The 11,829-nt window shown below is 46.5% G+C and overlaps 1 long non-coding RNA gene across 1 annotated transcript; it reads right to left on the reverse strand.

The window, feature by feature from the left end:
• Nucleotides 1-309: 309 nt before the first annotated feature.
• LOC149335019 (uncharacterized) lies at nt 310-1,087 on the reverse strand. Its single transcript, XR_016284466.1, has 3 exons — nt 884-1,087; nt 541-742; nt 310-480 (listed from the first exon to the last, which is right to left on the reverse strand). It is a non-coding gene; the product is annotated as an uncharacterized LOC149335019 (long non-coding RNA).
• Nucleotides 1,088-11,829: the final 10,742 nt, after the last annotated feature.

The following is an 11,829-nucleotide window of genomic DNA, read 5'->3' on the forward strand; positions in this document are numbered from 1 at the left end:
CCGCGGGCATCCAATAATCTGGCTGGCTGGTTTTAAAACGCGCACACAGTCTGCAATCCGAGGAACGTCTACGGGCTACTTATCCCTTTACTGCACGATTTTTTATTTTATGATAAGATTATTTCAGGACATGCAGGCAGTCATAAAAATCACTATATGCACATGGAAATTTGATTCGCTGGTTATCAACATTTTTTATTGGCTGAAAAATGGTATGTTGCATATTTGCAACAATGTGCACAATGAAAACACCTTGCAAAGCTGAACACCGTTCTTGGTGAGAATGAAATACAAATAATGACCACTGAATCAACCACAGTAAAACGGTCATTTCATTGTGTGATACACGTAGAAGCAATTGCTCTTGTTTGTAGAGCAGAGATGAATGCCACACTTAGAACAGTAGCTCATGCAGATTCCGGTGCACTTGGGAAACTTGCAGCGCTGCCTCTTTTGGCTCCAAAGAACCCAGTGGCCAACCTGAAAGAATATATGTGATTATAACCTTTGAAACAACTCATGATTGTTTAGAAATTATACCTCATCTAGCCGAACATCCTGTGTAGGAGTGGGTGCAGTTGGGCCCCTCTTCTTCTTCACCTCAATGGCTTGTTCAATAGATTCGCTGCTTGGTCTGCCCCTTTTCTTCAGCTGCTTTTTTCCCGCCTTGCAGAGTGATGTAGCCAGATCCATCTTGCTACATCACTCTACATCACATTGTTGCATATGTGCAACATACCAACTTTAACGCGCCAGAAACAAAATATTTCATTATAAGAACGTTTTCTGCCTTACACACATTAACAATGATGCGTAGTAAAGACTAAACAATTTCACTGCACATTATCCAGTTCAGAAAGGCATAAAAAACGGCAAAACTTACCGTTGTTACAGCACGTGAGCGCGCGAAGCATCCACCATGTTTGTTATGGCTGTGATTCCACTGAAGCAGGACAGATGGCAGCACACACGATGGCGCGCTTTTCAAACCTATGTTGCAGAAATGCAACAACGAGCACAGGAAGCTCCAACTCAGATTTCCTTTTGTTTTTGGAGCCATTTATGCTAATGTTGCATATATGCAACAACGTGCAGTAAAGGGTTATTAAACCACCAGCGGGGAGGGAGCCTTTGCTACGCAGCTTGCAGGGTATATAAAGTTGGCATAAAGCACGTGACTTGTCGTCATTCCCCGTCCAACACTCGCGCTCGCCTCGTGCCAAACCTCGTGCGCCGGCAAAGAGCCCCAAGCGCCCTCTAACGGGATGGCGGGGCACGAGGCGGATGGGAGCGCGCAGTGTCACGACTCAATGACCACGGTTTGCTTCTTGGCACTGCTTGCACACCCCTCTTTTATATGTAGTTCTTTTTTTTTTCGGATAACATCTTCCCTTCGCTGCGCTCGTTTACGCTTGTGCATGGCATGTGTCTGCAGTAGTTTTTAGATACGCGGGAAAGGGGGGGGGGGGGGATGAAGAGGTGGGGTGGCATCAAACCCTCAGGGGAGCATCCAATGCTCCCGGGCAATTCCGGGTCTTTACCAAACCCCACGCTGCGTTATTCGGGGTTTGGAGCGCGCTGGTGGCACGTTACCCGTGGAGGGGGCTCGAGAGGGAGTACGCGAACAAAAACGCTCCCCCGTTATTCCCCCTTACCACCCCCCCCCCTTTTTTTTTTGGTTCCCGTTCACGGCTATTCCCTACGCTCCTCTAACGCCCCGCTTCCCGTCGCGTCCCCTCTGTTGTAGGTCTTCGCGTGACGTGAGCTTTAAGTGGTTTGTCACTGCGGGTTGTGCGGCGGTGAGCGGATATTAAAAAAATGTGCATGCAAAAGAAAATGTGCCCGTACGTGTGCTGTCGCGCACCAGCCATCCCAGAAATCCCGTCATAACCGAAAAACGCAGATTTGAAACCAGCCTGAGTGTAAACGTCGAAATGACGAGGAACGCTCGGTGAGGAAACAGTTGCGGAATACTTTTAAAATTTTTCCTATATACATATGCACACACACAAAAAAAAACAATCATCAATAAGCTTTGGCTTTAGTGCGTGCAGAAAACAAGTTCATTCTCACAGTGCGGGCTGATGAAAGCGCAAAACCACAGAACGAGATGCAAGAGCGGACTTCATTCAAACTGGGAGAGGGGAAGAGAGAGAGAGAGAGCTTGGAGGGAAACGAACTGAGTCGGCTCTTCCAGGCCGGAGGTGCGCGGGCCTTGTGCTCTCTGAGTTTGCGCGATACGGTCGACTGAGCTTTGGAGGAGACCGGCTTGCTGGCGTCTCTGCCTCCCGCCTCCCCCGGACCCGCTGCCTCCAGCGTTATTCGGCAGTGCGTGTTCGTGACAGAAGCTTCGGGATGAAGTTCGAGCAGTGGCACCTATTTCTTTCACTCAGGAGAAAAGTAATGTGTTTTTACGACACATTTCAGCACCTCGAATCTCCCCAGCAAAAATAAGCTTAATGTCCAGTCACTTCATCTTGATTAAAGTTCAAAAGGGCCTATATATCTCATTGACAAGCATGCGGCTACAACATACCTGCGCTTGTCCAGTAATATTGGAGCTGTCCGCGGGCTAAAAGAAGACGTCGCTCACTTCTCCGTTACGTTGTACCCTGGGCAGAATATATAGTTCTTTCACAACATGCTCACGTTGATGAGGATGGACCATTAACCATCACTCAGACGAGCCAAGACCTGAACATGGGCTGCTGAGACTGGCGTATCTTTTTTTCTCTCTGTCTCTCTCTTACACACACTTTTCTGGCAATGGAATGGAAGCTACAGCTCATGCCAGTAGATCATGCACATAACTGTCAAAGCACCTGATGCCTTTAAAACCGGTTCATGACACTGGCTCGTGCCTGCCACTTAGGCAATCGTGATTATAGCCAAGACTATGATAGCAAAAGTTCCTGACAATCCGGCACCTTTCTAACGTGCCAAAAGCTTTAGCGTGAAAGCTAGAGCACGACCTAAAAGTTTTTTTTGTGTTTCATCCTTTTGATGTACCCTTTATGAAGCCAGAGACAGAGTTAAGAAGAAAAAAACAGTGGCTGGTAATCTCGATCAATTCTTCCAAACTACTTTTCGTCATGCATCTGAGCAGGGAAGCGTACACACCGCGTGACACCCGAACAGTTTATAAACGGTGCTACTAACGCCAGCGATCAACGGGGGATGGGAAGACGGAGAAGCGAAAGGCGTTGACAGGAGAGAAGGTAAATATCGGAGCTACGAGCCTAACCGATAGCAGCCCGCTATGCAGGAAGTGTAGAGAGAAACTAAGGTATAGTGTTTCTTCTCCAACCTTATTCGGGTGCGCTCTGCTAAGTCTACAGCATTAAAGGGACCATGACAACACTTCCATCCAACATTTATTATTGATAAAAATGGAATCAGTGGCTTTTTCTTTGTTCGCCATCAAAAGACGTATTTATTGGCAAGAAAAATGTATATAAAAATGTCCTCACCACTCGATTCAAATCGAGGGCGTCGAGACCGAAAAGAACTCCGTGATCCCCGTTGGAAAGTGTATGGAGGTGAAGCCGAACCTCAGGGATTCGTTGCCCCGTCAAAAGAAATAAAACCAAGCTGCCTTGACTACATCCAACGTTTTCTCTCTTTTTTTGCAAAAAAGGCCGGTTGTGGCCGCACCTGTATTCCGTTTATTTACCGTTTCTAGCTCATTAAAGCTTCGTTGTCGTTGAAAGTAGATCACTTGTCATTAGAGCGTGGTAATCAATCGATACATTCCAACTTCAATTTGACCTAAGTGTCACATTATGCATAATGAAAACAGCATGACAGCTTTCTTCTAGAGCTTCCTTGCCGGCCTTCTCTCTTTTGGAACTGCACGTGACGCAAGAAATGCGGTGAAGTTGTGCCCACGTGAACCCCGCTAAGGTGGATTCAGACCTTTTTCTCCTGTTTTGACCTGCGGAGGGAACAACGCATCCTTTTTGTTTCCATCTCTCACTCAGGCCTTCGCCGAGGCTACGGTGCATGGAAATGGTAATGGTTGCACTCGCACGTGCTCCTGTTGTTCCTCTTTAGCCCTTATATTCCTTTTTATTGCACGCGGCACACTGAGCCTATATGCGCGCATACGCAAGCGAGCTGTCATTCCCCACACGAACTCACGCTCGCATCTCGGGAGAGGGCATATACCCTCTTGTTGTAAACCGGGTGCCTTCCAAAAATAGATCGTCACGCTCAATTTCGCGCGCGGCCGTGGGGACGCAGATAGGGACGACGCAAGGCGGCGCTGGTGGGCGCGCGGGGAGGCGTTAAGGGAGCGTGACGACTCCACCGCAAGCGACGTTGAACACAACCGGGGTCAGATGTCGCCGGTGCGCGCGATTTGTCTTTGCCTTCCGGATGTGAGCCGCGTCGTTTGATTTATGCCCTAGCGCTGGGCGGCTCGCGCACCGCGGTCCCTTGATATCTGCTCGGGGTTGGACCGCGTCTGTATATATGCTAGTGTTGGGCGCTGTGGCATCGGCAGATGTTTAGTTCGGTGAGGAATTAGCGTTTCTCCCTTTAGACGCAGGCGGAATGGAAATCGCCTTTGACGTCTGCTATCTCCTCGGTGTAATTGAAGGCAGGCCACCAAATGTTCACTTTACGTTGCTTGATTCTTGCACGGAAACTAGTACGCTGATGCTTTTGCTCTGTATATAAGGATCACCTTTACATAAGCTTCACCTTCCAAGACCCGATATCACCGGTGCTATAACGCAGTCTAACGTTAAGCATTGCTAAGTGTTATTTTTGCTGTTATTGTTTTTTGTTGTTTTTTTTTGCTGTCTCTCTGCGTAATTTACACAATATATATTTTCGCATTCGATTTCTGATCAAGTATCCTGTCACAAGAAGGTACACAGAACTCCGAGAACCACCAGACTCTCTTCCTCGAAAGTACCCAACGCTCCTCAGAGCAGCCTACACTCACTCGTTACCCAATGACTTCGTCTTACACAACAGGACCACAATACATTCATTTATTCTTTCATCAACCCCCTTTTCAAGTGGGCGTCTCCATACCGACGCTCATCCACACACACCGGAACTACTCAAGAAACAGCACGCTTACTTTTGTGCCCTATAATCTTGGGGCAGGCCTGGGTACCTAACCTAGGCAAAGCGACCTCCTTCTGGGCACTCTCCTGCCCCACCTACATCACTGACCTCAAGAACATCGACGCGGACGTTGGTTGTTTAAACAACTGTTTTCTTTGTGCCTTTCTCCGACCAAACGAACGATCTTGATTAAAGTAGCGCGAAAGACCACATCCACAGGAATAAATATGACATGACACGAGCAAAATATGACATGACACGAGCGGTATCACATGACATGGCTGTTTTCGCTTAAGAGTAGTAGACCTTCAGGAGCCCAGATTGTCAATGAATACAACTCAAGTGAGGAAGAAGTGTAGGACAGTCAGTATAGGAGCGACTACACATACACAGGAGTGGGATAAACTGGAGGAAGAAAAAGAATACCACATGGTTGCTTTCCAGTAGCAGCTGGAGCTTTGCTTGGTTTTTTGGTGGGTTGCCAGCACGCATGAGCAAAAATCTCTCCTGGATATTGTACATAATCCGTCATCAGTCCAAATTTTAGGGGTGAAGACAATTCTTCACAACTGCGTCGAACACGGCCCCAACCGTGGCAATAGTTTAATCCGAACACCCACCTTGTTGTGGATTATTACATAGGGTTTTTTTATTCGCATATTTATCACAAGTCTGAGCTCAGACTGTGCGACCTGCTCAAAAAAAGGTTAAAGGGCTGTGAAATACTCTCTAAAAACTGTTACATGCGAGCTAATAATAAAGACCAAATTCAAATTCTTTTTTTTTCTTTCTGTGCAAGCCTCAAAAGCTATAGTTCGAGGTAGCTTGAAGAGGTGGCTGCCACTATACATACACGTGATGACAGCAGCTACGCGCACATATAGAAACGGAGTTCAAAACAAGCATATGTACATAAAGTTCAAAAACCACATACACATATGCCTCGTATACACTGATAAACAAAATCAAATACAAAATGAATAGAAGCGCATAAATTGGGAGCAATGCATGAAAAATATTATAGAAAGTAACAGATAATCAGTTACAAGCAAGGGAAACAGTGCACACGATTACCAGGTTGAGCTGAAAATGTATTTTTTTTTTTCGATTTCAGACGTCTTCATGTTTCAAAGCGTTGCAGTTAGAGACCGTTACGCTTTTGTTTCCTTTTCAGTGGAGAGCGATTATGTTCCCTCAGGTGCAATGGATAAGCGACTGTTCGCTACACACATAGAAGCAGCCAAGCAGGCGGCAGCAGGCACAAAAGTTGTTTCACCTTTTTAATAAGCGCGAAAAACGTGGGCCAGGCAACGCGAGCGCGACTCATAAAAGCATCGCGTCTGCACCGCTGAACACGGATCCAATATGTAACTCCGTGCGTTCTCCTTCAGGAAGCGCTTTTCTGCACAGACCGGGACCGGGCGAGCTCCCGCAGATGCTTTCCCGCAATGCTTTGCGACTATTTCATGGCTAGCTGCGCTCCGGAGCGAATTCCTCGGCGTGCGCTGACGCGCAAACTTGTGCACGTGAATGAATTTATTACATCTGTCGTCGTGGACGCCCCGCGTATGCGCAGTCGCGTACGGGAGCGTTTCAGCAGCGAGTAATATCGTTAGTGGCCCGTTCGTGCTGTTGCGAAATGTTTGGTGTAATTGTGTCCGCTTCACGAGTTTCGTGGGTACTAGGTGCTTGAATTTATGATCATCGCGTGTAATTTATTTCCTTCCTAAGGGTTCGCTGGGGCTGCGTAAGGGAAAGGACGGGTGCGCTTTTCTTGTATGCAATTCAACGAGTATGAACGAGCAAAGCCGTACACGGGCAGAAAGAAAAATATAACAAAACGCAATCAACAATTCTTTAATACACAATCGCCAATCTTGACAAAGGGATAGAAGAAGAGAGCGGCCTTGTTTTGTTTTATCGTTTTTTTTTTTTACAAGTTAACCAGGAAGGTTGATCTAACCTGCGTGATGTGGGAATATGTGGAGGAAAGGTAAGCGAAGGATGAATAATTTGGTGGAGGGCGGAATGATAACGAGGGGGGGGGGGGGGTACACGTACGTTTGCTTGCTTGCTTAACATATAATTAAAAGTTTCATTTTCCGAACAATACCTCGTAAAGAGCATATAAAATATCTTTTCGTCGTAAGTCTTGCCCAATACCACGCCGTAAGGCTGAACAACACCGTTAGCAACCTGCGCTAAGCAACGTTGCTGGTCTCAAACACAATCTCTGCTTCTTGGCATACTTTATGCGGTAGAACTAAATTAAATTTACGTTGGAAGCAGGTTTAGTGGATTCGATATCCAGAATGGATTCACTGCGATTCCTAGGTGTTCACTCCACATAACACTGCATGTGCTCGTTGTGGTGTTTCCTATAGCGAACACTCCATGTGGATCGCTGTATGTGCACAGTGTTCGCTGCAGCGGGCACTGTATGAGGGAACTGATAAATGAAACAGTTGACCAAGCAGAACTATCTCTACGCGTCGTTCAGAAAACTTCCTTGCTGTTCTTTTCTCCCCTGCATGATATAGTGACCACAAAGAGTGCCTTGGGATAAAGGGCATTTCGGTGTGTAGGCAAAAGGGCACTTTCGCAGCAGAACAAATCGAGTTACTCGAAATTAAGGAAACCGCGCCCTCCGAACCGTTCGTTATCCTCACAAGTGATCTCTCCTCAGCTCGGTCTTTGCTCCCAGGAACCCCCCCCCCCCCCCCCCCCCCCCCCTTTCCGGTAGTTTCGGTTCTTCCTGGGGGCAGCCCAGAGCGGTGATCGGAAACCCGGTCACGTAACGCTGGGTCTGTGCTTGTGATACCTTTTCCCGTTTGTTTCCTGCACATTCCCATATGGTTGACTAGAGAGCGGAATAGCGTGGAAAGCGTTCGCTACTCAAATTTCATCGGCAAATAAGCGAAGAGCACGTAACATTTGTACAAGCCAGCAATGTGCACGTGGTGCATGCTGGATTTAAGAGACGAAAGCGATGCCTCAGTCAATGCTGAGTATATATGTTTTGCTTCCTTTTTCGGTGGTGACTTACGGGGGACCTTCTTAGGAGTCAGTGGCGTTGCCACGTGATTTCACGTGCTGGTGAAAGGCAACAAAAATAATAAAGGATAATAATGATTTCATTGTCAGCAAGATTAGCAATACACCAGAAACAAGCCGGTATAAGCCAAGTTGGCTTGTGTGATAGTGCCTAAGGTACAAGGGGGTGACGATTATGCACCCATGTACATTCTTTGCGAAAAGTAACCAGGCTGCACGGTTTGCTTCTCAGTCATATATTAAAGCTATTATGCCAGCCCTCGAGCTCAAAATCTCTGCACGGTAACGAGAACTCCTGTCCTCACCTTCAAATAACTTTTTGATCTTAAGGGAAGCCATAAGGGCTCTACTATGCGAGTGAGAAGCCAACCATGCAGCCTGGTTGCTTTTGGCAGAGACTGTACGCATAACTATGAATGTAGGAACAGGGAAAAAAAACAATGCAAAAGTAGATCATTACTGAGTAGTAGACCTGATTTTTTTAATTTATTTATTTTTTGTGCTGTTGATCAATTTAGAATATTACTGAATATATTATCGCTTAAAGCTAATTGATTATATATATATATATATATATATATATATATATATATATATATATATATATATATATATATATATATATATATATATATATATATATATATATATTGATGCATGCATTCGAAGAGACAGAAGTAGTACCTGCACTAGAAGAGGAAGAAGTTAGTTGGCTCTCGCGCGCGCGCTCGAACCACTGAGGGTCAGCCGCAGGTTTTTCGTCTCTGCGCTGGTGTTCTTTTTGGCGTTGCACGCTACTATATATATATATATATATATATATATATATATATATATATATATATATATATATATATATATATATAAGAAGGGGGTGAAGATCGGATGGATCCGGTAGAACATAAACGTAATTCGGTTGACACACGGTAGAAAAACAACAACTTTATTCTAACGTTTCGACCAGGGTCTGGCCTTCGTCAGAGTGGACGAAGGCCAGACCCTGACGAAGGCCAGACTCTGACGAAGGCCAGACCCTGGTCGAAACGTTAGAATAAAGTTGTTGTTTTTCTACCGTGTGTCAACCGAATTACGTTTATATATATATATATATATATATATATATATATATAATTTCTGGAGCAACGAGATACGTTTCAGAATTCCCCTCCATTTTTGAAATCCACGTCATTTGGCGTTGGCATCCTTAGCGCTGATACGCAAGCAATTCATGACGTTCAACCGATGTCCAAAAACGTATGTAAGGAGTTGGGTTCATTCGCATGGGCTCTCTGCGTTCTAAATCGAACTGCCATTCTATGAGCGGCCAGCTTGGCAAACAGTTTTCTCTTCTCGCTTCGCGAGGTTCGTGGCCGCTACATAGACCATTTTTACATGTAAAGGGCTTCAGAATCGGTACATCATTTGAGCTAAGAAGAACAGGCTCTTCGTCGCACAAAATACTTTGTGACATGACCTCTCTCTGCTTGCTCAGTGCTTGCGTTTAGCATTCATTTTAGTGTTATGGACACCAAGTTTGCTTGAGCAGCGATGCCTTACATAGCTTCTTTATTTTCCGTATGCGACGACCTGAAAGATAGAAGGAGCGCCTTCCTACCGACGTACAGACGCCGTCCATCCGTTCTTCGCAGCCTCTCGATCCCACCTTCGAGCTTCGGCGCCGGGCAGTTAACCTGACGGCCGCCAGATGACGACACGTGTCGCGCTAGGCGCGAACAAACCGCCGGGCCGACGGCACAATGAGGGGAGGACAGAAGAAAAACGCTAGGGGCGCCTGCAGCGAGAGAACAAACGCAAAAACCGACGGGCCCCGAGGGCCTGTGGCGGCTCATCGATTGGCTTCTGGATGTGTGACGTCACCAGCGTCCTATTATGCGCGACCAGTGCGGACCAATGGGGCGCGCGACCGGCGTTTTAAATGTGGAGAGGAGATTTGCGAAAGGGGCGGAGCGGTGCGGTAACGGTTTTTGCGCTCCTTTATCTCGTCCTGCCTTCTCTCTCCTTGCCTTTATGTTTCCTTTCCCTCTTGTTCACGCGATGCGCAAGGAGGAAAATATAAAGAGGAATGAGCGCGAAAGAACGGACGGTTTTGGTTTCGAAAACAACGATGCTGCCTCCGTTCTATGCGCTCGGTTTCCTAGAATGATCCATTCTTTTTTTTTTTTTTCTTCGCGATAGATCTCCTCCTGGGAGAGGCTTGTGCGGCGAGGCAAGAAAAAAAAGGAAAAATACGATAATAGTCCGCGTCAGCGCGTCGCGTAGAATTGTCGCGGAGTCGACGCGATCGACGCGTTCTCTATGGGCGCTTATTTGGGGATTCAATTCGCCGGGCGCGCGGAATTTGGCCGTCGTCGTCGTTCTGCAGCTGCTGCTGTTGCCGGTGCTTCAGGGTCCGTTGTCGCATCCCTTCGCTTGTCTGGCCAATCGCAATAGTTGCGCTTGTCAGGGCTGATGTATGTCGATGTAGCAGACATCTTGGACGCTACTTTTGAGGAATGGCCTCTGTTCACGTATTGGCTTTTTTTTTTATCATTCTTTCGGAAGTCGCCGTCGCAGCGGTCTCATCGCTACGTTCGATCTTGACAATTCGCTTTCCTGCCTGGTCCTTTCCCTCTCTCGGAGCGAGTTGATCGCGTTCCGCTGTAACGACAGCGCCACCACTGCGCTTACGTTGTTGACAGGTGCCCCCCTCCGCGGATTCGGAGATTGTGTCAAGAAAGTGTGCATCCGCTGTTCTTGAAGGGTTTTAGACGGGAAATAGCGAGAGAGATAGACGCTGGCATTTGTCCGTTTCCTCTTTTTTCCCCGGAAATTTTTCTCACTTCACTGAAGACTGCGCCGACTACAACAAGCAGGATTGGCGCCGATTCTCTCTGCTTTTCCGCTGCTCCCGGTATACCCTATGCCTTATCGATTCCTTCGGGTCCCGTCATTTATATTTGTCTTCCCAAGGCGGTTTGTCATTTCTTGAGTGAAAGTGCCCCCAGGTGTAAGATTGAAAATGACTAGGGCGATGACTGTGGTGAAAGCGTCATCAATTCGAGACTCTTCTGTCCGCGAAGGAAAATGCACGGTTCTTTTTCCTTTGCCAACCGCGATGTTTTACTGTCACACTTCGGATCGAGACGTCGCTTTTGCTAGTCCTTGTCTGCTTTTTGTAACGTTATCCATTGATTTCCTCTTCAGGTCTCTGAGGAGATTTTTGTGGTGCATCCAACGGGCTCTTGCAGCTTTAGCTTCTATAGCCTGTAGTTTGCAGAATGTGATTGTACTAATATAGTAACGGTTGCATTGTTTCTTTTTATTGCTTATTCACCTATGAACTGACGCAAGATGAAAATCAAACCCAAACACAGAGTTTTCCGCTTAGTTCCATGAACCAATCCTTAAATGACGCGCATTATTCTCTCTAAATACTTATTAGCTGCGTTTTTTTTTCTTCTGCTTCTCTGATCGATTCCTTATCGTTCGTGGTACGTGTACGAGGTCATTCTTAAGGCATTTTGCCCGTGACACCGGCTTGTCATCGTTTGTGAAATACTTCCTGGCGGTGTGTAACACACATCTACCCTCCTAAGTTACGATATATAGACCAACGTTAACAAAATAAAAACTCCTCGGTGATCAATACAACGCTGTAGTGCAATCCTAACACATTCACAAAACAAATCCAAATTA

The sequence above is a fragment of the Amblyomma mixtum genome, chromosome 7 (genome assembly GCF_055824585.1).
Source record: "Amblyomma mixtum isolate Tamu chromosome 7, ASM5582458v1, whole genome shotgun sequence".
In the NCBI taxonomy this organism is placed as follows: Eukaryota; Metazoa; Arthropoda; class Arachnida; order Ixodida; family Ixodidae; genus Amblyomma; species Amblyomma mixtum.